The sequence below is a fragment of the Arvicanthis niloticus genome, chromosome 14, assembly GCF_011762505.2.
Source record: "Arvicanthis niloticus isolate mArvNil1 chromosome 14, mArvNil1.pat.X, whole genome shotgun sequence".
NCBI lineage: Eukaryota > Metazoa > Chordata > Mammalia > Rodentia > Muridae > Arvicanthis > Arvicanthis niloticus.
The window spans coordinates 32,629,488-32,656,483 of NC_047671.1; positions in this window are offsets into that span (position 1 = coordinate 32,629,488).

Below are 26,996 nucleotides of genomic sequence, written 5' to 3' on the forward strand. Positions count from 1 at the left end.
ACTTTTTTTTTTTTTAGTAGCTTCTAAGAGATTTCATAGTTAATTCCCTAGTCATTAGAGTTGTCATGCTTTAAAAAGGCAAGGGGATGATCCAAATAAGTTTTTAAATCATGTACGCAAACAGGCTAAATGTATGCTCAAAATGAATTTATTCCACACGAGGATTAAAAACCCATTTGCTGAGGAGATAATCTATTTGTGATAGGATCAATCCAGAACTCTCTGTGATTTTTTGAAATGCAAAGGATAAGATGTTACAAGACCAAAACAGTCAGAGAAACTGGCCTATCTTAAGGCCACATGTGACTTACGTGTGGGCAGTGAAGGAAGATGCAGGCTGGGAGGCTAGTCATATTGTGCTTTGGTCTTGTTGCCCTTTCTCTGAACTCAGGGGTGGACAGGAGAATGTCGTGGGCTCCCTGTGCTGTCTTTCAGGCCAGTGGTGTCATCAGAAGAGATAGTGGAGTTCACACTATTTTTCTCAAATAGTAGCAAGAGAGTTACACTTGGCTAAGAATGCTGCCTGGCTTGGCATCCTTTTAGATCTACAAGTGTCACAACCCAAAAACTATGATGTACTACAGTTTATTTTAAAGTCAGAATATTTTAAAATAGGAGTAGTTGCTAAAGTTTCCTGCCATAAATTTTTAATAATATATTTTATTACATACATTTATTTAAAATAAATATTTTAAATAGTCTGGTGTTTGTTTTAACTAAAGGTAAGGAACTCTTTCATGCAGAATGGCAATTTAGTGTCCCAAATTGGAAGGGTAAATTGCTGTTTTATCATATAAGTGACTTTTGTAGGTTGAAAGTGAAGAATCTTTTTAATTTAAAAGTGAATTTGGAGATCTGGACATGCCCACTGTACATCACTTTAGAATTATTAAAGTGGCCCGATTCAATAGAGTGTGTCATTTGGGGCTGAGAAGTACTTCACTTTCTACCTTTATAAGCTCAGATGATAGAACCTGATCACTTCCCAGCTGAAGAGCTTATAAAAAATGTGAAGTACTCTAATAATTTTAAATTACTCTATATTGCACATTTTCAGGTCTCTGATCACCTCCAAATTCAAGTGCTTATGAAACTGCTCCCATAATTTTAAATTGCTGTGTGCATGGTGATTGAAAATTGTGAGAGTGCTTCAAAGTTTTTTAATAAATGTTTTAATTTAGAAGCAAGTTGAGCAACACCCTAGGATAACCTCAAGAAATTATTGAACTGATAGGAAAATGTATCCTCTAGAAGGAAAATTACATTGTACATAAAGGGTTATGGGCTCTGAGTGAGTGTGTCTGGGTCAAAGGAACCAAGGACTCAGGCATGATCAGTCAGAGGAAGGACATAATAGGTCCCAGGAGATGGTAGTCACATACACTTCCTGAAACTCTAACTGGTCTATCCGTTCCTTGAAAGTAAAAGAGAAATCGAATTCAGAGGTTTTCGCTTTCAATTCACAGCATCATTAAGGTGGTTAGGACCTTCGTCTCAATTTTAGGGAGGAGACATTCTTAGGTGGATGAACTGTATGTTAGGGAAAAGGAGGAGATGCAGGAAAGGAAAGAGGATGTGCTGGCTAGTTTCCATCAGCTTGAAACAAGCTAGATTCATCACAGAGAGGAAATGCCTTCATAGGATCAGGCTGTGGATAAGTCTGTAGGGCTTTTTCTTAATTAGTGATTGATGGGAGAGGGCCAAGTCCATTGTAGGGTGGAGCCATCTCTGAGCTGATGGTTTTTAATTCTATAAGAGAGTAGGCTGAGCAAGCCATAGGAGCAAGCCAGTAAGCAGCTCTCAGACATGGCTTCTGCATCAGCTCCTGCTTCCAGGTACCTGTACCGCTTTGAGTTTGAGTTCCTGTCCTGACTTTCTTCAGTGTTGAGCAATGCTGTGGAAACCTAAGCCAAATCAACCCTTTCCTTTCCCAGTTGCTTTGGTCATGGTGTTTCATTACAGCAACAGTAACTTTAACCAGGGCAGAGGTAGGTCTTCCTTCACATCCTTTAATAAGTAAGAAAGCTGGGTATTCCTGTCTAGTTAATTTCTGTTTTCAAGGATAAGTATGGTCTTCTGTCAATGCACTCAGGATGAGTGAACTTGTTTACATTTATAAGCACTTTAAAGGCTCTTCCCCCAAGGAACACTGATGCTATTTTCTGATATCATTGTCAATACAATACACTAGTCAGTTTGATTCTAAACATCTTCCTGTCATCCCACAATGCTAGAGGAACAAAGTACCCTGTGAAGTATGACTGCCACCTCCCATCTTTTCTCCAGGTTGCTGTTCCTAGTGTTTTTTCAAGTTACCATGGATGTTTGCTTAGACGGTCACCCGGCGGGTGTAAGCACACGCCCTAATATACCTACAGCATACTGTAGTTTGATAGGAACAAGGCCTCTGATTGGCTAAGTTGGATTAATTATACCAAATAGAGATATAAATGAATCCATGCTATTTGGGGATTCTTTCTTCAGTTGCAAGGTTTTCCTCACTATTTACAGCCTTGCAACTATAGAAAAGACATTTACATTTTGCCAAGGTGCAAGTGAAATGAAAGGGAATTGATGGTTTGTTGTGGCAGTTCTTGTTTCAGTGTGGGAAATGATACATATCACAGAATTCTAAGCCCCAATATGTGAATACAAGTTGCTATTAAATTCTTTGCTGTAAATGTTATCCCAATGTTGAAACATTTGAAATAGTTCTCCAGTTTTGTTGTTTTTTTGGCTTATACAACTATTCCTGGAATATATCCTGTCTTCCTATATTTCCTAAATGTGAGAGATAGATTACTATTATTTTAAGAAAATAAAGCTCCCGAAACATAACATCAATGCATGTACAATGTAAAATGCAGAGGAGACATAGACTTAGGATAATTTATCACTTATTCCATGTTTCTGCTTTCTAGAATTTCCCTAGGACTTCTGTAATGAATATCATTCTTTGGCCTCAGAACAATCATCTATGAACTGGAGATGTGGTGGCCCTATGGTAAAGGACCAGGGCAAGCCAGGACTCCTACGTCCCCCAGTGTTGCTTCCATTACTGGCAGAGTCTAGTGTAATTTCAGGCTACAATTTTTTCCAATCTGCCTGACATGATTTGTTTCCACTTCTCTGATCTTAGCAGACACTCTTAACTCCTCCGCCTACAAAAATCATTTTGCTCTGGTGACTTAGCAGGGTTGGTAGTGTGTGTGTGTGTGTGTGTGTGTGTGTGTGTGTGTTGTGCTGTCAGGAGAGGGGAAGGGAAAAGGAGTCTCTTTATCTGCATCATATCTGGGCAATGAATAAGATATCCCTGCCTTGCTGTTGTCAATGAGAGGACATCTCTTTACCTGCCTACCTTATTAGTCATCTGCATTGCCTTAAGACATGGCCCCCCAAATCAATACCCTGATTTCCTTTCCATCTGCTTAGACCCAAGATAATTAGGCTCTTTACTTTGTTTTATATATAATGAGGGAGGCAACATGGTGCTAGCAGGGAAAAAAGGCTATCTCCCTGTGGTAAATATATTGACATTCGCAGACACCAACAGAGCGCAACATGGAGAGAGTAATGAGAAATTTGCCTGCTTCCCCCCTCTTTCTCTGTTCTCCTTTCGAGCTGCACATCCCACAGTGAATTACTAGCTACAAAGAGAAGGGACTGCTTAGGGACTGACAATTGAGAGCATTTACAATTAGCTGAATTGATTAACCTTTACAAATGCTGTTACTTTATGAGGTGTTTTTCTCAGCCCTGGTTGAGCAGTATGCCTTATTGATTCAACATACTCCATAACGGAAGCCCCTGATTTGTCTGTGACTCCACCAGTCATAATGGCTGCCTGTAATCACTTCTGCATGTTCTTGGGAAAACAGCACTGGAATCTGATTGACATTATGTAAATAGGGGTACTGTTCCCTCTAGGTGAGGGGTGGGGCGGGCAGAAGTCAAGAAGCAGACCTGCTTTCCTGCAGCCCACAAAAGCAGGCTGGCCTCTGTGACTGCAAACTGCTTTGCACCAAACTAATGCTTGTTATTGAGGTTCCCTTAAAGTGTGTGTGTGTGTGTGTGTGTGCGTGTGTGCGTGCACATGATTATGTGGTACAAAATAGTGGCAAGTAAATTCTGTGCTTAAAAATAATGAATCACACCTAGAAATGGCTGCCTTCCATCCCTTCCCCTAAAGCAACACAAACTCAAAGAAAATACTATTTGCGATTCTTCCTAAGTTTTTCTTTCCATCTCTTCTACATTTCAAGTGGCACATTTTTGTGAGTGTAAACATAAAATAATTGGCAAATTAAATATATGAGCAAACCCATTGAGGTCCCACCCAGATCCTTCAGTGTTTCTGTACCCAGGGCCTTTCTGAGCACAAGGCACTGTGTGACTGGGTATGCTGCTATCTGTGATGCTGCTCTGTTTTTTGTTTTTTTGTTTTCCCTTTTAAATAAAAAGATTGAGGGAGTCACAGGCCCCAGACAGAGGTATTTGTTTTCGTTTCCAAGTCAGATTTAAACTTCCTTAATATTGAGACTAGTTTATCCTGGATCATGCTGAAGTGCATATGCTTCTTTCTCTAACTGTGGCTTAGATAAGGCTGAACCAAGAGTGCCAACCTTGCTGACATCTTTTGCATAGCAAGGAAACCAAAACCAGATCCCAGTGACTTAAAGAGCAGTTGTATTCATGCCAGAGCCGTGAGTCTGGATGTGTATCTTTATGCATCCGGCTACGGCTGAAGGAGGTTTGTAGGGCTTTATATGATTGTACTGAATAATTGGCTTGACATACATGCAAATATATGTGCATTTAGACTAATATACATATACATATTCAAATGCATGAGGTCTTTTTTATGTGTGTGTACATAAAAATTGAGTTTATGGTATTCTCAGGCACAGTTGAATAATCATGGAAGACAGCAATGATTTTTTTTTTTTTTTTTAGAAAATGAAGGGTTTTTTTTCTTATAAGAATAATCCAGGAAGTTTCTCTAATGTCTGCAGCATTCACTGCATGCCAAACAAACCAGAAAACAGCAGATGCAGCACAAATTAAGATGTATTTAGCGCAGCAGCCCATCAGATGCGTGAATGTCTTCTGTAACTCAGCATTGCAAGGTTGATGTATTGCACTTCAGACAGCTGATAATGAACCCTCCCAGCAATTAGAAGTGGAAATCCCGAGGAGTCAAAATTATGCTGTTCCCAGTAGGCTTTAAAAAAAAAAAAAAAAAATAGGCAGGCAGGGCAGAGTGGGGGAAAAAAAAACCCTCAAACCTCTGTGTAAAACTTACTTTTTTTTATGTGCTTGGAAAACAAAGAAAATGTTTCAATTTATATACTGGTGTGCTTGGCTTTGGCTTTTAAAAATTCCTACTTCATTTTAATTACCACCCAATTTCTAAAGTGTCATTAAGTAAGTATGAATTCTTTTGCAGTTACACGCGTTTTATGGCCAATGCAGTGCCTTCTTTTTATGGGGTGCATTATTTAGTAATCTTCCATTAACACAATAACTTCAATCATTGTGCCTTCAAATGGCAGTAAGCATGGTAATGGCTTTGTTGAGCTGTTTCCTGACTGCATCTTTTTCTTTCTTTCTTTCTTTCTTTCTTTCTTTCTTTCTTTCTTTCTTTTTTTCTTTCTTTCTTTTTTTTTCTTTCCTTTCTTTCTTTCTATCTTTGCTGTTCGTGCCCTGTTCTTATTTTTGTTCAGAGTTTATTTCTATGCAGTGCTTCTCACAGATTCATGATTTCTGTTTTCTGAGACTGGAGTCACCTGAGCCTGTGAAACACAGCATTAAAGTACATCTCTTAGGGTAGTGGTTCTCAACCTTTCTAATGGTAAGTTCCTTGTTTTGTGGAGGAGACCCACAACTATAAAATTACTACCTTGCTACTTCTTAACTGTAAATTTGCTACTGTTATGAATTATAATGTAAATATCTGAAATGCAAGATATCTGATATCCAACCCTCAAAGGAGTCTCAACCTGAAGGTTGAGAAACGATATCTTAGCCACCCTTCCAGTCCAACCTGCTTCAGAGAACTTATGTATTGTTAACATTTGACACAAAACTTTTTAGGATACTCGATTTAAGCAAGTCTGTCTTTTCCTCCCCTTAAGCAAGTATGTTTTTTTCTCCACAAAGAAGTGCATATTAGTTGTCACTGTAGAACTGCCAGATGTCCAGCAAGTATGGTCTTTAAAAAACATAGGGACCTTGAAAGAATTCATGGGGAACCACATAAAGCATGGGGAATAGTAAGAGATAAGACAAGGAGATCTGACAGGTGAATTTGGCTCAGGAAAGCAAGGCTTCACAGTCAGTACACAGCCCAACTCTGTTGAGTAAGTCTCCGACCCAAATAAGACCGGTCAACGAAAACACAACTCAATATTTATGGATATAAACTGCACGCCTAGATTGGGCAGATTTACCATTACACTACTCTATTCCCCAGCTATGAGATCCCTTATAACTTGTGGTTTTTCCAGGCCACCTGCTTCTCCTCCATTGTCCTTCTACCTCCGGCACCTCGGTAGACTTCCTACTCCTTCACCTTCCTCTTCCGTTGACCTCCTCTTGTGTCAACTTCCTCTTCCTTTCTCCTCCCCTAAGCCTTTTTCTCCACCTCCCCTTCTACTGCCCAGTCACTGGCTCTAGCCTTTATTTTACAAATTCAGGTGGACAGAAGTTTACAAGAAGTCACCTGTGTACTGACTCACTCCTCCTCTGCAGCCCCTCCCAGGAAACTGGAACTAGCATCAAAATACAAGGCTGGGGCTATCGCCAACATGGCTCTCCTAGGAGAATCTCAGCTCAGGCATTTGAGGTACCAGACTCACCAATTCTACCTGCATTAGTTCGCTGCTATCCTGCATCCTTAATCCTAGCCTTCCGAAGATAACCTCCATCCTCGAGTTCTCAGTAAGCTGAGAGGGTCACAGGGATGAATTCAAACATCATACTCCAATTCTGTGGAGCAAATAAAATTGCCACAGTGCATGTGGTGGTCAGGTACTTCATGAACCCAAAAAGCGGAGCTTATTTTGTCAGGTTGAAAGTCTTTTCAGTCTACCCGGATAGGAGACCATGCAGTGACGTCTCGACATCTGGGGTCTCCATTTGTTTCAGTGTGAAAGGATTCCCTCCCATTTCTGGCAGCAATGACCCACTTCTGCTTTCAGATGGTTTGAATTCGTTATATTAACCGAGTCTCCCTTCCTCTGGACTCTTCCTCGAATGGTCTACTAGTTATTCCTTCTCATCCTCTATATAGCGTTTGTCTTTGCAAACCCAAACAGACCTTATGATACTGTTCAGTAAGGACTTATGATGCCTCTCTATACCTTAGGGACCTTTGTGCTAATGGCCCCAGATGTTCTTAGCTTTTACATTTATGAAGTCAGAGAGATATAAGTCAGGGAATCTTTTTCAAATCAAACATTATGTTATTCATTATCTATTCCTGTTTGTATAAGCAGATGCAAAGATTAAATATCATAAGAGGAGATTTGTGGTGGAATGTGTAAGAACAGCTAGAAGGAAGCAAAGAATATTTGGACTCTGTTTCCTAGTGGAGACTTTGAATTCTCTTAATCCTTAATATAAGAATGATAATCCCCCACATCTGCCCAATGCCTGAGTGAATTATAGAATCTTGTCACATAAAATTTTTGGCTCTATTTTATAAAGCTCTTTTATAGGAAAGGACATGGATAAGAGTTGGTAGGTAATTCCATCTCAGATGTGTGGGTAAATTAAAGTCTTATCATGTTTTTTCTAATAGCTACATGATTCAATTTTCAATCAAGGGTCTAGACCCTTGTGAGAGTAAACAAAGCAAAACAAAACAAAAACCTGTCCCTTTCCTGCTGGGATCTGTTTCAAGCCTCCATTGAGTTGGAGACACTCTAGCTATCAAATCCTACGTGCATACATACTCACGGTGAGATCTAATTAGGAAATTAGGCAGAAGTAACAAAATAGAACTACCTGACAACATGCTATGAAGGTAATGTGAATATCGTTGCTTTCAGAACATCTTATTGTGCCGAACTCATCTTTTTGTGATGGTGTGACATACAGTGCCGGCAGGCGATGAAGATTTGCATGACAGCTTTGTGGCACAGTGCCTCACAACTACACAAGGTTGCTCGAACATAAGCACTGTGATGCCTTAATGAGTGACTATATGGTCACAGGGACAGTGTCTGTTTTTTTTTTCTGATCTTTCTTACCTTGATATGAGTGGCAGACTTGGCTCTTCGGCTCTTGAAAGATCAGAATTCAGACAAGGCGTGGGAGAGCGTCCAGCCAGTAGCAAGGAAGCAGAAATGTATTGTTTTGTGCTTGTGTGTATGTGCGTGCTGATGCTAGAGGTTCATGTTGGATGCCATCTGCTGTTGCTCTCCCCCTCCTCTTCCTAGGTGGGATCTCTCACTGACCCTATAGCTTGCTGCTTCAACTCACAGCTACGGTGAGCTGCCAGACACTCTTGTTCTGCGGAACTGGGATTGTAGCTATGTGCTGCCACACACTGCTTTCTTACATAGGTGCTAGAAATCCAGGCTTGGCTCCTATCTTAGTTTAGTGCTGTGAACAGACACCATGATGAAGGGGCTGGCTTACAGGTTCAGAGGTTCAGTCTAGTATTATCAAAGTGGGAGCATGGCAGCATCCAGGCAGGCATGGTACAGGAGGAGCTGAGAGTTCTACATCTTCATCTGAAGGCTGCTAGGAGAAGACTGGCTTCCAGGAAGCTAGGGTGAGGGTCTTAAAGCCCATCTCACAGTGACACACCTACTCCAACAAGGCCACACCTCCTAATATTGCCACTTCCTGTGCTAAACATACACAAACCATCAGAGCTCCTTATGCTATCACAGTAAGTACATTACCCACTGAACATTGAACCCTTGGTAGTATATACTTCAAGAAGAGGGCAGATGAGCCCAGCAGGAGGGGCCATCTATTTCTCCTTCCCTGTGCATACCAACACAGTTAGAGCCATCCTCTACTACCCATTGTTCATTAAGGCCAGAATGGGGTCCTGTGTTCAGTCTTCTTAAAGTTAGCCCCCTGTTTTACACTGCTGAAATGGCTGCTCAGTGACTGATGAGCAGAGGGTACATATAACATGAGTATACTGGATAAGGAAAGGGTCCAATTGTTGCAATGATCGTATGTGCAGATGCCTTGCTGTGTCCAGAAGACACTGTTTTTGTGCAGCCATCACTGCCTTTGGCTCTTATGTTCTCTCTGCTCCCTCTTCTGAAATGACCCCTGAGCACAATAACCAGATGGGGGTCTCCATGTAATTGGTTCCTAGTGAAAATAGATGTTTCCCCGATGAGGGTTGGGAGATGCATTAATCTATGGGATAACAATAAGTCTCTAGGAGTCAGTTTAATACTGTGTCCATTTAGCAAAATAGTTGTAGTAGTTTTTCCCCAAACATTATGGTTCTCAACATTCCTAATGCTGTGATCCTTTTAATATAGTTCTTCATGCTGTGATGGACCCCAACCATAATTATTTTCATTGCTTTTTTATAACTGTAATTTTGTGACTGTTATGAATCATGATGTGAATATCTGATATAAAGGATATCTGATATTTGACCCCTGTGAAGGGATTGGTTGACCCCCAAAGGGGTCATGACCCACAAGTTGAGAAACACTGCCCTAAGGCCTTGTCTGGACAGAGGTCCTTGGCCCTAATAACGGTGCTAGGTATGTGTTTCATCTTGTGAAGTAGTTCTCCTTGATTATGCAAAAATGACCAGTGTTGGGTAATTTAACCATTATGAAAGTCTTGATCTGCTCTGGAAAATTCTTTGATGAGATGAAAGCAGTTGTTTCAGGATTGATTTTATGGTCATAGTCCATAGTGTACCAAGTCAAACAGCATTAAACACTGGAAAAGAAGTTCAACAAGGACTGAAAGATCATGTTATTGAACACTAGCAGCCATACTGCAGCCTGCTGTGTGGTTGGGCAACATGCTTTTAAAGTGATTTTTTTTTTTAAGCAAGCAAATTTTTTCTCTGTTAAAAGCTAGTCCTATTCTTTGCCTTACTTAACATTCAGACTATAGAATTTGACCTTCCTTTTCATGCTGGGTAATATTGGTAGTTATTAACAGTTATCATCTGATGTGATAGTTTTTAAATTAGACAAGATTGTCAGCCAGTACTCTGATTGCCTCTAATCAGGAGAAAGGCAAGGTTTTCTCTGTGCAGATGAGGTTGCCTTTTAGGCTTCTAAAAGGCAAAGGGAACCTGGATGTTTTGTTGTCTTTGGTTTTGTTTGAACTTTGGATGATTTTTTTCCTAGTATCTCTCTGGTTTAAAAGATTATTAGCATATAGTGTCCAATAAACCAAAACATAAAATACAGCTACATTTTATTTAATAGGAAAGACCCTTTAGACATGGCATCACTTAAAGATAAAAACCACATATTATTTCTTTGTCACAATGGGTTGTGACAAACTCTCCATACTCAGTTCATTCTGGGTTTTGCTTTTTCTTCCAAATTTATTCTCTATTACCTGCTTGCTAACTCATGGTGGCAACAGTGTGACGCTAGGTCAGTGGTTTTCAACTTTCCTAATGCTGTGACCTTTTAATATAGTCCTGATGCTGTAGTGACCACCAATGATAAAATTATTTTTGTTGCTATTCCATTACTGCAATTTTGCTATGGTTATGAATCATAATGCAAATATCTGTGTTCTCTGATGTATTTAGGTGACCCATGTGAAAAGATCCTTTGACTAACATAGGGGTTGCAACCCATAGGTTGAGAACCACTGTTCTAAGTTGAACAGACAACGGTGTTGACAGAGAACACTTGTTAAGATTTTAGAACCTCTCTTCCTTCTCAGGAATGCTGGGATAATTTAAAATGAGGATTCACAATGTCAGTTTTATATTATGATGATTTTTAAAAAAAACAAATGGTTATTTTCTTCTATGCCTACAGATGAATCTTCTACAATAATTATTTCTAGTATTTGCATAACATTTTAATGTTGATGAAAAATGAATATATCACATTGGCCCTGTGAATTGAATATTATTATTACCTCTATTTTATAGGTAGAAACCCAAGGCTTAGGAATATTGTATAATTTATTATTAAACATCTAGTTAGTGGTGAATCTAATACCTGAATGTCATATGCTGAGTCTGAGATACTGGTGGCTGGGTGTGATTTCTTGTGAATCTTTATATTAAAAACCTGTTATTTACTTTTACATTTGATCTTAGCCAAAAGGCTGAGAAGCAATCTGTTATTTACTTTTAATTCAAGCTTAGTTTTTGTATATACCTCTCCTTTTTTAAAAAAGATCACCATAATTCTAAATATTTCTTTTGTTCCATTTTGTCTTCCCAAACTGCCTTTACTTGATTTTATACAAGAAAGGCATGATTCTGAAGACTCAGTCTGTTTGTATGGGGTAAAAAATCCCATTTCCTGCTTCTAATATAGTTCTTAAATGCTTTCTTTTGAGAAAAAGGTTCATACTAGCAAGGTGGTGAGATTTGAAAGGACCTTTGAAAGAGGCAAGGCCTCATTTCACCCAGACAATAAAATCACATCATAGGGGTATTGTCAATTATTGTCGGACACTAGAAGCTGTCAACTAAAAAGTTTGCAGATTTATAATGCTGAAAAACACTAAAAGGAGCCAGACTGAGAGGAGTCTCTGCCATCCTCTTATTTGTCTAAAACTAGGATGTAGATTTACAAAGACAAAAGTTATCTAATTCATCCTCATGTTCAGGAAAAACAAAGATTGACTGTTGAAGACAGTTGTCAACCTTCAACAGCCTTGAGATGCCTCTGGAGGGGTTGATTGACAGAATCAAGCTTTACAGCATCTCCATTTCCATTGTTTGTACCACTCTCTATGTTGCCCACAGAATCTTAAAATTCTTTCCATTTGTTTGGTTCGTCCTTTGAAATTTTGCTATTCTCTTTACTTATGCTGCTGTTGTTTGGACATTAAATGTCTCCCCGAACCCTATGGTCTCAGGTGTCACTCTTAAAAGGGTAGGGGAATCTTCAATGAGTGGCGCTGGTGGGAAGCCATAGTTTGTTGCGGATGGATTTTCAAAGTGGGTTACATAGGTCCAGTCTTTTCTTTATCTCCATGGCTTGTGACGTAAGCACATTTGCTCAGCTCCATAGTCCTACCACAATGAGCTGACATAGCAGGGGCCAGCCATTCTTAGATTGGAGTTTCTAACACTCCAAGCTAAAATAAACCTTTCTCTTCATACATTTATGAGTTCATGTGTTTTGTTATTGTCATTTGCTTCAATTGTAAGCCTAAGAGTTTTTCACCCAGCTAGATATCATAAACAGATACAAGGCCCATCCTTCTACTTATTTATCTTAGAATTTTTTCTCTAGAAGGAAACATATTGTCAGACTTGTTTCTCCATTTTTTTTTGCATCAGATTTTACTAGATAATTGTATAGTTGCTTAGTCATTATTTTCAAAAAAGTCAAATGAACCAAATCAACAGCCTCAAGGTTTTGATGTTCATAGAGTGTAAAATACAAATATGCTAGAAATGACATTTTTTGCAGATAATTAGATTTATAATAATAAGGGATTATGTATGTACAGCAATAGCCAAGAATAGAATAATGCCATAATTCAGGACAAACTTACAGATACACACTAAATAGTACAACAAGTTTAACAGGTCATTATTTTGAACAGGGTGCAAAGGTCTCTGTTCTTGGAAAATTGCTTCTATGGCAACTGAAAATGCTCTGGTGGAGCCAGGGACCACACAGGAACAATCTCACCAAAATTTGCCACACTGAGATATTTATTCACTAACTCATCCCTCATTGATGTCATTGGGGCCATTCTATCTCCTAAAATCTCATGTTGCCATGTATTTGAATTGAAAAAAAATCTGTTATGATATTAGAAAAGGCTTCCATGCAGAGAAAAGTGTCAACACTGGAATCCCTATCAGGTAGGAAATGGTTTTCTGTTATTATAAGTAAATCAGAGATGGGCTGGAGAGATTTTGGCATGGCATCAAGAACATCTTTGTACCATTCCTTCTCTGCAGTGCATCCTGTCTGCTTGTGACACCTGCTAGATACAGCTGACCACAGTCTATAAACTGACATCGAACAGGAAATATGTTTAAACATACAGTTGTCACAATGGTTTAATCCCAGGACTGTGATAAATATATATCATGTCCTATCTCTCTTATCCAAGGCTGATGCCCCTGACTAACAGTAAGCAAGTCTGTTGATCTTGATTACTTATCTGGAAAACAAGCCAATGTCACTCCAGAAGTGTCAGTGTCTGTCATAACCATGCCTGTCCTATATACCATGCCTGTGACTGATACATACACCATGCCTGTGACTGATACAGGCTCACATATTTGATTATAAACAAGACTTGCACACGTGCTATTTGAGGTCTTGTGGGAAGAATTTCTACTCACTACCAACCTTTACCGTCCCTTAGTGTTATTTCTGGGAGCCAATCTGCAAGATAATAATTGGTGTCAACTTTGAATCAACCCTTTTATGAACCAAGCCCAAGGTTTCTCTTACAAGGCTGTGTGAACCAAGGCCTATGCCTTAGTATAGGGAAATTAGACAATATTATAATCTGGTCCATCTGTTTGTAGAAATTATCAGTGTCTTTTTAGGTATAATACTAAATCATACTATTTGCGTAAAGTTCTTACTGAAATTTTGACTGAATTTATACATTGCCGCATGGGAAGGTAGCAATACCCATCAATTGTAGGGAGCATGGTGAAATATATGCTGTCCCTTGCAGAGAAACCTGTGAGGTCTCTAACCTGCTGGGTCTCTGGCTATCTCTAGCAGGTGCTTGACCAGACACCATGCTGTTCTTTCACGGTTCTATAGCCAATAGCTTGGTAACAGTGTTCTTAAAAGCTATTTAATATTTCTCCATTAGATGGTCTCTTTTATAACTCAACAGTGTGATACAAACTATTATTTTAACAGCAAATACCTTCTGCAGTAGAGATTACAGCCTTCCTCTGTACCATGAAAGGGCTGCTTCCATTGGATGGGATTACTTGGTGATGACATGGTCAAATTTAAACAGAACATAGTTTAAATTTCACACAGTTATTTTACAAAAAAATTCATATATTATATTTTGATCTTGTTTTTTCCTCCGTTGCTTCCTCTTAGAACTTTTTTCCTAGTACCATTGAATCTGTTATATCACATATAACAGCAGAGCCTTGACCAGCTATCAGGCTTTCTGCTGCTTCTGGACCCCACTCAAAAGTCTGTAAGTTGATTATTGAGTCAAGTATGGGTTAGCTAAGTATATTTATTTTCTGTTAAAGCATTAAACAGTTTCAAATTTCTAGCAGCTTCCCAAACTAGAGTTTTCATGGGTCAGAAGTCTCATGGAGGATAAAAGACTCCTCTGTTCAAGGTCTCACTAGGACCAAGTCAGTGTATTGGATCATGACTCTGTACTACCAACAGAGAGAGAGTCTTCTGATTAATAGTTTTTTTGACAGTTGTATAAGTCAACAACACCTCCTAGAAATGTCATCTATTGTCACAGACCTCATCTTAGAAGCTTTGTTTGCTATTATGTTATTGCTTATGAAAATCACATCTACTTTATTCTGCTATTTAATGTCAACACTTGGGTTTTGTTATTTTAGAACTCTACCAAAACAATGAGCTGTCTTTAGTGATAATGGCTTTTGTAGACATGTAGTGTTAGCTACTTTTGAAGATATACAACTGAGACCAAAATATCTGAGAGAACAACTTCAAATGATTTTTGATAATTCATCCCACAGTTCTTGACTTTCTTTTTCTGGGTTTGTATTGAGACAGTATATCATGATAATAGTTATATGTGGCAGGGAGAGCTATTCGTTTTAAGATAGGCAGGAAACAGAGACAGGAAGAAGAGACTTAGTTTCTCCTAATAGGTCCCACTACTAAAGTTTCCAGAAACTCCAGAACAGCACCACCACTGGGAACTAGAAGTGCAGCATGTCAGCCTGTGGGGAATGTTTTACATTTAAACAATAACTGGTACTGTCTCACTTTCTGAAATGAAAGGAGTAGTCTCTGATTTCTTCCAAGGTTGTAGAAGGCAGTTTTCTGGTCTCATATAATCTCTTTGAAGTATCTATATTGCCTGGGTTATTCGGGACTTTGAGTAAGTATGCTATTTTATTTTTCCAAAGCAGCAATTCAGTGTTTCTATTTATTCAGGCATCTGAATCAAGAATTAATGAGGAAAAATCACTGGTCAAGTTAAGACAATATATGGAAAAGACTCTGTAGTCTCCAGTCAACTTATATCTGCCAATGACATGAGTCATTTCTAACAACTTCAAGCATTCGTGTTATATAAAGTTGTAACTATACCTACTACATTGTGCCCATCTCAGGTCTTGGCTATTGCTCCTTCCCTATATTGGCCCCAATTTCAGCATAAATTGTTTTCTACAGTTTGGTCAGATGTTTCTAACTACACTGCCTTTACTATCATATACTGCTATATGTTTTGGGGAACATAGCTTGCCCTCTAAATGCTTTATAAAAATATGGTTTTTGTGTATAGCTTTCTCTGCGTGTCCTGTGTAGACAGTTCACCAACTGATTCTAACTTTGTCTTTCTTCACAACTTTTAAGGCATCTATAAATGTGTTCGGTGTCACATTCATTTCCCCTAGTTGTTTCCCCCCTGTCTTGCAAACATTAGGGGATGTGTATGGCTTCCCTGACATCTGTACCTCATCTTCATCCAAACTGAAAAAGAGTCTTGGAGATTGTGATTCTATTTTTCCATCTTAATTAACCAAATTGCTTTTCATTGCTACTTTATCTTTCATAGGACAAAGACAATTCTATCAGATCGCCTAATTCTGAAAATGTGATTTCCAATGATCCAGTGAGTGCACTATTGAATTTTCTTATCATATTTCTCCTCTTATATGTATGCATTTTTTCCCTGAGGACAGATATCAAGTAAAATGGTTGGGTCATGGGGTGTGTATGCTTACATTTTCAGGTAGATATGGGTAAGAAGTTTTTCAAAATCTTTTTCTTATCTTGAACTAGATGACCATTCAATCAGAATGGAACCTTTCAAGATATGCAGTGTCACAGATGGATGAGCTGCAGTAACACAACGTTTGGAATGTCCTCTGAAATGTGGAATGAGAAGCCTCCTCTATGGTCTGTAGCACCAGTGAACACAGTGAAAGAATTATAGATGTCTACAATAAACAGGCATCTACCTTTTTATATGATGATATTCATAGTAAGCAAAATGTGATAGGCACCAGGGACCAGAGATACTCATTTAGCTGCTTTTCTTTATGCGAGATTAGACATTCAAATCATGGAAAGACAAACAGCTGTTCTCGTTATTTGCTGCTTGGAAATTTTAATTAGTTTTTGTCTATTTTTAAAAGTGTCTTATCAGTCTGTTGAGCTGTGTCTCCTTACCTTTTGTACTGCGGAATTCCACTGAAGCTGTGCAAGTAGCTTGCTTGCACAACCTGCAAAAAGTGAAGGCAGTCAGGAATTCTTCATGTCACTTGGGTTGCCCTTAGCCAGGAATCTCTAATAGTTATCTACTATTTTGTAATAGGTAATACACTGCATTTCTGCACTTACTCTGTTAATCTCTGAACATATTGTGTGCTATAAAGTGATTGTCAAGCCACTAACTCTGATACTAGAAAGCCCAGGAAGTCACAAGTGACGTTTATGCTATAGCCTATGGTGATGTGAACTAGTTGGCATTGTGCCAACTGTGGAACTTCTCTGGCCTTTGGCTTCTGACTCTGAACATTAAACGTGCTGACTGTATAAGAGCTTAAATCCCATCCTGTTATTATATGCCATGGTTATGCTTTTCCTCGTCATGCATTCTTTCCCGAGATATTAGGAACAGGCATCCCGCTCAATTTCAGTGACTCCAGTTTTATATGTATTAAATGTGACATTGGCAAATTGATTATACCCCAGTAATTCAGGACTAAGATTTATGGAGATGAGATGTCTTTAAGCAAAGCAATATATAATCATAATTCTAGACAGTTTCCTGACAAGGAAATCGAAACACAAATAACATGAATGCAATATTCCTGACAGGATCAGCTGTTTCCTGCACAGTATTACAACACATGGGGAAATGGGACAGAGAGGCTCGCTGGAGTTCAAAGAATTTTAATTGCAGGGTTTATAAAGATTATCCGAAACTATCTGTAAACCAAAAGTGCTTACCCGAGGGCAGCATGGTACACTCTGAAGTGCTCAGTTCAGAATCAGATAAAAATGGGATTAAAGTTCAAATGTGCCATTAGCAGCTAAATTTTCAAAAAAAAAAAGAAAGCCTAATTTCCTGGCAGCTTACTTTTCTCACCTATAATGCATTATCTACATTACATGGGTTTATAAGAAATAAGATATCTGAAGTAAAGTGTTTGGTTCCTAGTGGTTTGTTTAAAAGAGCATTTTAACTTTAGTTTTATTAAAATCTGCTATGAGGTTTCACAGTTTTAATGAATGAAAATAATACAAGGTCAGAACAGTGTGCCAAATATTTAGAGTTCTCACGGATCCAATACCATGGTAAATACTAGAGATACAATGGAATCTCCAGGCAGATGTGAAATCTACTTACATGATATTTTCTCCCTAGTAAGAGAAAATAAAATACTAAAACAAAAATACCATACAGGTTTTGATATAACTGTTCTGTATGGAGCACAGAGGAACTATGGGATGGATAGCCTTAAAACATTGGTTACTATTGATCAAAGAAGAAGTCTAGTGCTTTATAAAGGAAAGTATATCTGTTTCGGTTGAAAGAGAATAGTAGCTTTGTCAGTAAGTTTGGGGAAATGTGCACCAGTAAGCAAGGTAAGTGTGGAAAGACAGAATAGCTCAGGGAAAGGGAGTTACCAAGCATGTGACTGTAAGCCACTGTTGTTTTGCTCTGGAAGAAGCTTGAGTCTGGGTTTGGGAAAGAGTACGGGTGGGATTGTTATGTTTATTGTCTGGACTATAGCAAGTCTGAATGTATTCTGTCTCTTCAGATTTATCAAAGGAAGTAGGTGAAATCTAGGTAAACTCATGTGCCTCACTTACTGTGTTCATGTGTTATCACCATATGCTAAAAATATTTAGAAGCAAGGTAGTTCCTTCTACAGTAAAAAGTATGTAGTGAGAGGAAGAATGACCAGCATGAAGAGTAGAGAGTGAGGGAGCTTCTCAATGCCCTGGTAATTTACTAACTGCAGCCAAGGTAATTTACCCATCTGTTTCTACTTAGAAGGACTGAAAGTATTGGATATCTTGAACAGTACATGTTTAAAGGCAATAGGGAGTTAGTTACAGTGCTGCAGAAATCGAAGGAGAAGACAGCAACCAGGAGGAAGGTGGCTGGAATCTGGGTTGTAAGGCAACCTGAAAGCGATTAAGGCAATATAGATGTGAATGTCACTGAAGCAGAGCTTGAAGTGGCAAGGGAGGGGAACACATGTCACATGACACGCGAAGCTGAACAGACAAAGAACATGTACATGGTCATATGGCAATGTGACAGAACATACATGGAATTAAAAACATGAGGTTATCAGCATGGGTAGATGTCCACAAAACACATACATTTACAAATACTTCAAATATGCATAAATAACTTCACATGCTCCTTACGTACATAAGCTGTATTGAAATTGAATGAAGTAGTTTTTGCTTAAGAGATTATAGGTAAATTTCTTTAAGTATTGCTTCCAATTTTAGGGACCAAAGACACACTAAACAGAGAGAGACAAAGAAAAATTTCCACAAAGCAGTAGCATCCACACGACTGCTATTGCTAGAAGATTTCTAGCCCTCCTGGTAATGAGATTTGGAAAGGCATGGCCACTTAACACTTTGGGGTTTGTCTGAGCACAAACTCACTCTCCCCTTATTAGTTGCTTTTCCTGTAGTGAGGAAATACCTGGATAAAAGCAGCTCAAGGGAAGAAAGGTTAATTTTGGCTCACAGTTTGAGGGATCCTTCCATCACAGCTGGGAAGGCATAATGGCAGGAGCTTGAAGCAGCTAAACTTGCTGTAACCACTGTGTGGAAGCAGAGAGGGATTCTGTTCCCTTTCTCCTAGAACTGAAGCTCAGGGGATAGTGCTTCTCTTCCTTGGGCGGATCTTTTCACTTCAATTAATGTAACTAGGATAATTCCTCACCAGTGAGCCTTGGGGATAACTTAATCCAAACAATCTCTTTGGGTTATTTAGGCTTGCCTTATAAGTGGTTCTTGATCTTGACAATTTGACAGCTGATGTTACCTGTCACACTTTGAATATAATTGTGTGTATTTCTATAAATGTTTAAAAGCATAATCAGAGCATCCTTCAAATATGTGGCATTGAATCTTTATGCTGGGTGTAGTAATGGTATTGGGGCCACTATATTAAAAATTCTATATAAAATAATTTGCGCTACATATTTTTGTATAGTAGAATGTCATCCATTGAAAAAATTTTCATTAAAATATGTCTGTTTGGAGCCTATGAATACATCTAAGCAAAAAAATGTATGTGTTTTAACTTATTATTTTATTTCACTAAGATTATAAATAAACATGTGTGTTTTCAAAGGCAAGGATGTAATTCACTATGCCAGACTGATTATTTGAGAGAAATAAGTTAGCAGAGTATTAACAATCATGAAAAGTCTCTTTTTCCTTTATTATTAGTGATAAATATGTGCACAAATAATACCAGTGAAGGAATGCCTCAGCATCAGATTAGATGAAGTTGCCAGCAAGCTCTCAAGGGAGGAGAGCAGCCAATAGTCCCACCTAGCTGTAAAGCCTCTGAACCATAACAGTGACCAGAATGACAAAGATAACCCTAGAGGTGCATGTGATTGTTCATCTTTGCTGTCAACTTAACTACACTTAGAATCAACTAAAACCCACGCAGCTGGTCATGCTGTGAAAGACTTTTCTTGATTTGTTCATTTGATATGGGAAAACCCTCCCTAAATCTGAGTCACACCTCTTTGCAGCAGCCCTCTTAAAGGATACAGAAGAAGGAAACTTTTCTTCTTTGCCTACTTGCTTTCACTCTTGCTGGCAACTTCATCTAATCTGATGCTGAGGCATTCCCTCACTGGTATTATCTGTGCACATATTTATCAATAATAATGAAATAAAAAGAGACTCTTCATGACTGTTAATATTATGCTAACTTATTTTTCTAGAAATTCTTTAAACAAGACCACTGTCTTAGATGCTCAGTGTGTGTGACAGGGATGGTGTCCACAGGTTTGTCCATCATCTCTTTACTGTCTGGGAGGCCTTCAATGATATTTGTTCGTTTTGTATGGATATTAATGTTTGTCTCGTACCATCTCTATTCTTTATCTTATCTGTCCTGTAGGAGTTTATCCATTTCATTAATTTTTATTTAGTTTCTTTATAATTTTCTTTTCAGACTACTCTTTATTATTTTTCACTGTTTCTCTGGTTTCAGATTCTTGACTGCTACCCATATCCTTATGGCTTGTTTTCTCCTGTGAGATTAGATTTATTTTTCTGTTATACTTTTTATGTTGGTGCCCAGTGCTATGCATGTCTCCGTAAGTGACGTTTTAACTGCACTCCATACAATCTATATGTTGTTTTCATTTTTTTCAATATTTTCTAATTGATCTTGAGACCTTTTTTTGTATCATGAGTAGTTCAATATTTATATCTTTGTATATTTTCCCATTGCTTTATTATTTCCAGTTCTATTAGCAGAAGAGAGCAGACATCACCCCATATCTATTTCTTTAAATTACCAAGGTTTGTTTTCTAATCTAGGACAAGTAGCCTCTGCTTCCCTGATGCATCTTGATGACTGTTCAAGGTTCCACTGAAAAGAATATGTATTTCTTTCTATACCTATATCATATTTTATAGACACCAGTTAAATGAATTTGAAAAATGGTGTATTTTCAGTTCTATATTCGTGTTGATTTACTATTTACTAATTAAATCAATGACTGGAAAGATGAGTTTTCAGTCTTCTAACTTTAATTATAGATTTAACTATTTCTTTTAATTCTATGTGATTTTAACATGCTTTGTTACTGTTTCTAGGTACATGGAAATCACTTTTTCAGAAATGGAATTTATAATGCCTAAGTGTGGCTATAAAAATGAGGATAATGTGTATCAGCTATTTTTTATTGCAGTTTTATTTTATTTTATCACACAGAAGATCACCCAGAGAGGAAAAGCTCAGCTCTGAGAACACAGGACTGGAAATGACTAAGTTTGAATATATGAAAACATTAGAAGGCTAAGTCAGATTTCTTTCTCACTTTTCAGTGTGCCATGAGAAATTCACATAACATCTTCCTACAGCTACAGAGCAATATACTCCACTAACCTAGCCACCTGGAGGAGATAATTACAGTTTTAAATAATGATTTTTTTTCTTTTTTTGCAAATGAGATTTTAAGAGAGACTGTCATGAACTCAGCACCTGGTAGCTTGCTTTGCAAGGCTATTAAAATCAGGAGAAAAGAAATATCATTTTCCATTTTATAAAACGAGTGTTCATAGACAATAAACTAGCTCTTCCTGCCAGGCATTAAAGCACTGTTAATCTGTAGCATACCGCATTTCCATATAAATACTAGTATTTCTTCTAATAGTAAAATCATTTACTTTTCTGAAAATAGGTTTAAAATCACCAGTTTACCAGTGTTACTAGTTGAGTCTTTTGCATTTAGAAAAGATGCGCATTCCCACCCTTCTTACTCATATATTCCAAATGGTATTTTATTTGAAACAAAAATACCGTTCTAATAACCTAGTCTTCTTTCATCCCTTCTAAAACCCGGAATGGCCTTGCCACACAAAGCATTTTTTTGGTGTCTTCCTTGTATGACCTGGATAACCCACTCCAGGATGGGCAGGCCAGTGTTCTAGAGAAGGCTCCCCAACAGCTCATGGACACTCAGTGTCAAACCTTCCTATAAAAGCATAATCACCTAAGATCAGGCTCCAATCACCCACATAAAATCACCCACATATGTGTGGATGTGCATGTCTACACATGTGTGCATGCATGTGGAATTCAGAAATCAGCCTCAGTTGTCATTCCTAACAATACTGTGCATTTTATTTTTGAGTCAGGGTCTCTCACTGACCTAGAGATTGCCAGCTAGTTTTGATTAACTGCAGTGAGCCCCAAGGGGTCAACTTATCTACATCTTCCTGGCTGGGATTACAAGTACATGCCAACATGTACTTGTTTTTTTACCATGTGCTCTGGGACTTAAAACTCAGGTCTCCATGCACATATGGCAAGCGCTTTACTGACCCACCATTATTGCCATGTTTATGCATAATCTCACCAAGTTTTTAAAAATACTTTGACTGGCAACATGTGTTTATGATAAGTTTTACTTGCTTTGTGCACCCTATACATCAGTTATGCCTAGTTTAGCTGTCAGTCAGCTTTAGTGAACTTCCTCATGTATGTGATATTTTTAAATATGGCATAAAATCCCCCACGCGATCTTCATTTAGAATGATTATTCTCCTATAAGTTTTAAAGATAAATTTTATTTTGGATATATAAGATATCAAAACTCAATTTTGCAAATATACAAAAATCTTACTGTGGTACATTTCATAAAAAAAGAACTCTAGGATATGACTTATATGTCTGTTATGAACAATCATTCTGTATAAAGAAGAGAGTGGCTGGTTTATTAAATTCTACAAGAAGAGACTAAGGAAAATTTATCAAAAGACAGGCTACCTCTCAATACTTAGACTACTAAGTATTTGAAATTAACACGTTCTATTACTGGAGAAGTGTGTCTACTTAGAAAAGATAGAATGAACTGATACTTTTTTTTTCTTTTCAGTCATTTAAACTGAGTAAGCTAAAAGTATATAATCTAATGAAAACTTTATCTAGAAGACAGGGTTCATCAGAAGCAAAGACTGGCCAAGATAATTACTTAAAATTTTTGTGAGCTACAAGTTAGTGGGATTCTCTGCCTCAAAATTCAATTTTGAATTCAATTCTTGGCTTTATACTAAGAAAACCTTTGCTGTTCCAGTGTGTGTTCATGTGCATGACTGTGTGTATAAGGGTGTTGTGTTAGGGTTTTATTGCAGTGAAAAGACACCATGATCATAGCATTTCTTATGAAGGAAAAGAAAAAACATTTATCTGGGGCTGGCTTACAATTTCAGAGATTTAATACATTATCATGGCCAGAAGCGAGGCTACATGCAGGCAGACATGGTGCTGGAGAAGCTAACAGTTCTACATCTTGATCCACAGGCATCAGAAAGAGACTGTGTGCTACAATGGGCTTAGCCTGAGCAAAGGATACCTCAAATCCTGTCCTGACAGTGATACACTTCTTCTGACAAGGCCACACCCACTTTACCAAAGCAACACCTCCTAATAGCACCACTCCCTATAGGCCAACCATTCAGACACCTAAGTCTATGGGGGGGGGGGTGTCAAACGTATTCAAACTACCACAGGTGTGTTCCCTGCTGTTAGTTACTTAAAATGACCTAAAGTCATTCAACTGATAAAAATTTCCCAAGATCTCTTTAAAACTAACAAAATGTGCTTAGGCCATTTAACTCTGATTTCTTTTTAGGCCTCATTGTGAGTGTATTGCATTATCAGGTACCTAAGCTATAAAGTGAATTCAGCCTTTTGGTCTGATTTGGATAATCAGCAACTGTCAATCATATCCTAAACCACAATTTGAGTTTGTTCACTTCCTAAGGCAATTGGGTAGCCTCGGGATCCATCTCAGTAGGAGATCACCTGTTGCAGTGGCTGTCATGGAACCTGACCTCCAGGGTTGCAGAACAGACTCACTGAACTAAAATACTCAAATCAAAGATATTGTTTAATCAATTTTTAAAATATAACATGAATCAAAAGGAAAGTACTGGTACATGTCTACACTTGTAATGGCAAGGCATACAGAGTAATTTACTGGTGCCTTGGACTCCCAGTGTTTTCCTGGCCATCTTCTCTTGCTTGCTATGTATGCCACATCAGCCTGCTTGGCTGGCAGTGTGGATGGACACAAGCACCAGAGTTTAGAGTAGAGTTATAAGACCTCCTGACCTATTGCATGGTTGATTGATTAGAGAGACAGGAGGGCAAATTTGCCTGCTCAATAGCTGTATATTACTGCTGAGTTGCTGAACAGCTATGGTTTTTATGCCTATCTCTATGGCAAAGGTCACACAGGTTCAAAAGGTGTGTCCCCCATGGTTAATAGTGTCACAAAAGGAACCCCATTGCTACCAACTGGAAGAGAAATTTATTATTTATGAATATTTAAGATTTAACCTGTTCTCCTACATTGTCCTTTCTATAAGTTAGTTCTCATTCTTCACAGTATCATGGTCTATTTCAGCACACATGGCTGTGGTGAGTCTATGACCACTGAATGTTTTAGGTTATCAACCCCCAGACCTGGTGTATCACACCGTTTGCCTTTATCTGTTTTATTTGTTTATATCCACCATAGGAGAGAGGAATGCCCTTAATTAATGTAGCAAATATCAGTTGTGACTTATTTAGTGTCTGGTGTTATGTTTGTAGGGTTTAGAAACATTGTGTCTTTATTCCTAGAAAAAGGAACCAAAAAAGGAGAGGTAGTTTTCTTTTTTGAAAACAATTATTTGGGGATAAAAATGTAGGTAGACAGTTTGAAGCTAGCATACAAAAAAAAAAAAAAAAAGAAATTTATAAATTATCTGGATATAATTTCTTCTTTATTTTAGAGTAATTTTTATATATTATTATATTCATGAATGTTTTGCCTATATGCATGGACATGTACCTTGTGTGTGCTTGGTGCCTGCAGATGCTATAGAGGTGTGATTAGAATTACAGATAGTTGTGTGTTGCAACATGGGTACATGGAATCAAATCTGGATCCTTTGTAAGAGAAACAAGAGCTCTTGACCCTTGAACTAACTCTCCAGCTTTCCTGGACATAATTTTTCTTCTTTATTACTCTTTGCTTCTCTCTCTCTTCATCAGCCTTTATTGTTTTAGTTATTTTTTTAATTGCTGCAATAAAACATCATGATCAGCAGCAATTTGTGAAGGAAAGAGTCTATGTGGCTTATACTTCTATATCACAGTTTATCACTGAAGGAAGCCAGAACAGGAATTTTAAGGTAGGAACGGAAGCAGATGGCATGGAGGAGTGCTGCTTACTTTCTTACTCTATATGGCTTGCTCAGTCAATTTTCTTATAGAATCCAGGGCTACTTGCCCTGGGGCGGCACTGCTTGCAGTAGGCTAGGCTCCATCAATCAAGAAAATACACAACATGCTTGTTCACAGGTCTATGTGATGTAGGCATTTTTGATTCACTTTCCCCAGAAATGTCTAAGTGTTTGTCAACTTAACAAAAACCAACCAGAATATTTTACTATGAGTTATGTGTCAATTTATGTTGTTTACATTTTACTAAAAATTTACAAAGTACAACAAAGTACAATTATTGTCTTAGGTGTCTGTTGCTGTGATAAATATAAGCAAAGGCAACTTAGGGAAGAAATGGTTTATTTCATCTTATAGCTGTAATCAGTCATGAAGCTGAGTCAGGGCAGAAACTTCAGGCAGGATGTGAAGCAGAAGTCGTGGAAGAATGATGCTTACTAGTTTGCTATCCATGACTTGCCCAGACACTTTATAATAAAACCCAGAACCACCTGCTGGCCTCATGGATTCTAATTGTCCATCAAGTTAATGCCCATAGGCTTGCCTACGGGCCAGTCTGATAAAGGCATTTTCCCAAATGATGTTCTCACTTCCAACATGGCCTTAGCTTATGTCAAATTGGCAAACCAAACCACACCAAACCAACTAAGCAAACAAACAAAACCCAAGAGGCACAATTGTGTTAATGAATTGTTGCTTTAAGTTAGGTGTGAGGATGTACACTTATAATCAAGCAATGAGGAGGCTGAGGCAACAGGATTAGAACTTCAGTCCAGCATGGGCTCGGGAAAAGATGTGGTCTCAAAAACAAACAAATCAATAACAACAGTGAAAACTAAATGAATAAAACAAAACACTAATAAAATAACAATAAAATAAAATGTTATAAACAGTGTGATGTAATCACTTCCTCTGGGGGAAAATATGTGACTCAGTGGTAGTACCCATAAGGCACTGGCCTACCATACATAAAACCCTGTCCTTGATGGGAAACAAAGAAGTTTCAACTTTAGAACAGGCTGTAGAAGACTCTAGAGTTACATTTTTTTCCCACTGAGGTAAGATTGTGCTTGCTTATTTTGTTTATGGGAAGCAACCTTTGATTTTAATCTTTGAAACATTGTTTTTTGGACAAGATGTTAGGTTCTTTCTTAGCCCCTTGGTATGTAGAAGAGGATGACATGTATAATATGTGGCTTTGTCAGAACAATGCATGAACAAACTTCTCTCTCTACAATATCAGAATTTATTGAGTAACAGTAAAATTATAAAGTATGACAGTTTAGGTGGCTTCAGGTTTGCAGAGAATCTATATTCCTTGATATCTCTAACCAAGGTCAACACAAGATCTTAAAGACTAATTATCTGTAAAAGCTAAGAGGCCACCAGTTCAACAAATTTCTAAAATCATTAGGAGGGAAGCTGACAGAAATGCAAGCAGAGTCTGTATTGATAAGAAAAGGGACTAATCTGAGCTGGAGACCTTGCTGGAGAATCTGTTTTGGCTGTTTTAGGGTCAGTGTTGGGCTGTAGGTTTGAGAAGCAAAGGCCAGGACCAGGTCCATGGGAATAAGCTAGCAGACTGAGGAATAACAGATACAGGGCATCCAACAAGAAAATGGGCAAATGACAATTTGGATAGGCCATGTAAACTTTGGGGACCAAGTGGA